The sequence below is a fragment of the Pinus tabuliformis genome, chromosome 9, assembly GCF_031772625.1.
Source record: "Pinus tabuliformis cultivar Carrire ecotype Pingquan chromosome 9, CPIR1, whole genome shotgun sequence".
Lineage (NCBI taxonomy): Eukaryota > Viridiplantae > Streptophyta > Pinopsida > Pinales > Pinaceae > Pinus > Pinus tabuliformis.
This window is the reverse complement of record NC_142307.1, coordinates 648,051,611-648,054,425: the sequence shown is the minus strand read 5'-3', so window position 1 is coordinate 648,054,425 and position 2,815 is coordinate 648,051,611. Positions and strand designations below refer to the sequence as shown.

Here is a 2,815-nt window from a genome sequence, read left to right as displayed (position 1 = left end):
CCACCAATACGGAGTGGGAACAATTGAATTTTATATGAATATAACAATAATGACAAACACACACCAAAGAATGAATGAGAGTGATCGATCACAACTCAAAACCTCTTTTGAAAACAAGCACCGGGAGACGAAATACAAAATAACTAGTCCAACATATTATTCACTGTCATTGTATATGCATCCAAAATAATAGGCAAAGTTTCTATTGGCAGACTATTCTAAGGCATGTAAACTAACAGAGATGACTAAATTTCTTACAAATGCAACCCCTACCAAAAGGCAAAGTTCCCTAGAAACTTTGGAGTAGAGTTGGAGTTCCGTGGTCTAGACTAGAATCTCTATAAATAGCTGTTAGCAAATCCAAGCACCCAAACCCAAGAAATCAATAAAACTGCGAATCTGGAAAAATAGAAAACATTGTTGGTGCCAAAACTAGTTTAATCAAACTTCTCCAAATATAATGAATAATTAATTTAGCATTTATGTTGTATTTCAAGTTCCCAAAACCACTGTAATTCAAGTTCTCTGGATATAATGAATAATTTAGCAAATTTTGTTAGCTTTATTATAAAAGGCCAGAAGGAAGCTTTTGGATTATGGGAGGAATGGTTATGGTTTTGAATTTGAGGTTTCAAAAATTGATTCAGGTCATCTTAGGAGGATTGTTCAGGTCAATTGCAAATAATTGTGAACAAATCCAAGCACCCAAGTCCAAGAAATCAATAATTGCAAATAACTATTAAGCAAATCCAACCACCCAAGCCCAAAAAATCAATAACTGCAAATTTGGACAAATAGAAAACACTCTTTGGACCGACACCAATAAAGGCCATCTTAGGATTTTTCATGTCTATTTGGTGCTGCTCACATCTAACACCAAATAAATTATGGTTATGCCGATTATGAGAAACCTCGGCCCAGGTTTATGATATATCCTTAGCTATATTATGCAAGGGCAAGGAGATGAGTTTCAAGGATGTTCTGCGACAAAACCCAAGTTCCCATCAAATTAGAAGATATATGGAATAGGAGAATCAACGTTTTATTCACAGCAATGCATAAATTTATTATCAGAATCATGACATCATCACAGCCATGACTATAAATTCATCGTAAATGAATGAATTATCTTACAAGAAAGTACAGTGAAATCTGAACATTCGCTTTATTTATTATCAGAATCATGAAATCACCACAGCCATGACTATAAATTCATCATAAATGAATGAATTATCTTACAAGAAATTACAGTGAAATCTGAACATTTATCACACATATATGTATGCATTTCTGATAAAATCCCCTATTCTCCTTGGTGCAATCGACAATGACACCCAACAAAATTAACATAGTCCGTCAAGAAAATGCTTACAAGCTTACCTCTGAGAGATGAATCCACATAGACATGATATTTGCAAGGGGCATTGCTCAATCCCTTTTTCTTTTCCCTTAGATTCTCCTCAAAAACGATTCTGTGCAACGAGGGATTTATGTTGCCGCCTCAGCATGGATGCAGATGATCTAATTTAAAAAACCAAAGGAAACCGCCTCAGCATGGATTCAAAGGATTTAATTAAAAAAACCAGGAAACATGGATTCAAAGGATTTAATTAAAAAAACCAGGAAACATGGATTCAGAGGACTTAATTTAAAAAACCAAGAAACCGCCTCACATCGATGCAGAGGATCTCATACCTTGGCACAACGAGGCACACTGACTGCAATCTGGGATCAGCATAGGATTCCTGTGGAATATGAATATGAAACCGTCTCAGCAGCATGGATGCACAAGATTTAATTAAAAAATCAAGAAACCGCTCAGAGGATCTCAATTAAAAAATCAAGAAACCGCTCACCATGGGTGCAGAGGATCACCAAGAAACCGCAGACTCTGAGGAATTTCTCCTCCAGAATAATGCTCCCAGTGGCCAGTATTTGACGATGGCCGCCGCCTAGATCCATATTGGCAGATCTATACTGCCGCCTCACCAAGAATGCGGAAAATCTAATTTAAAAAACCATACAACTCTGAACATCAAGTTACCGGAATTAAATTTCTAAAATCAAATCGATTCCTCTCTCGTTCACCTAATTTTATTTGCAGCCCACAACCCATAATCAGAGTGATCTATACAAAGAGTTTAAAAATAAATTTACCAGAATGCCTCATTTAACTGTGATCGGATGCCTCAGTTAATTGTGATCCCTGGGTAGTGTTCGGATGCCTCATTTAACTGTCATCGCTGGGCAAAGTTGTCTTGTAATTGATAGGCTATCTGCCTCTGCCTCTATGAAAACACAAGCACGCCTCTGCCTCCAGCTCTCAGAGAATACAACCACACCACACAGATAGACACACCAAACAGATGACAGAAACACACATAACAACAGAGACCAGACCACACACACAACACATGGAGCTCCAAACATACAGACGCACGAGACTAGACCACACAATGCAGAAACTCTGAGAGGAGGAGGAGGAGGAGCACAACAATGCCAATATGAATCTAAAAATTAAATCGAATTAAAGCAATCAAGAACTTTAACCGTTGAGATAACCCGTTTGATAAGCAGCACCCTTTATCTCTCGCACTCTGCAACGGACGGCTCAGATTATTCTCCAGCTTTTTTCACAACAAAAGCACAATCCCTCTCAGCTCAGCACAATAAAAGCCCAATCCATGTCATCCCAACTAAAAACATAATCCATGTCATCCCAACTAAAAACATAATCCATGTCATCCTGACAGAAATAGTAATAAAAACATAATCCATGTCATCGTTACAGAAATAGTAATAAAAACATAATCCA

General features: G+C 37.4%; 1 long non-coding RNA gene across 1 annotated transcript; it reads right to left on the bottom strand.

The window, feature by feature from the left end:
- Nucleotides 1-1,386: 1,386 nt before the first annotated feature.
- On the bottom strand, nt 1,387-2,489 carry LOC149150315 (uncharacterized). The gene is made up of 3 exons (XR_016263565.1): nt 1,857-2,489; nt 1,696-1,745; nt 1,387-1,521 (listed from the first exon to the last, which is right to left on the bottom strand). It is a non-coding gene; the product is annotated as an uncharacterized LOC149150315 (long non-coding RNA).
- Between the last annotated feature and the right edge of the window lie 326 nt (nt 2,490-2,815).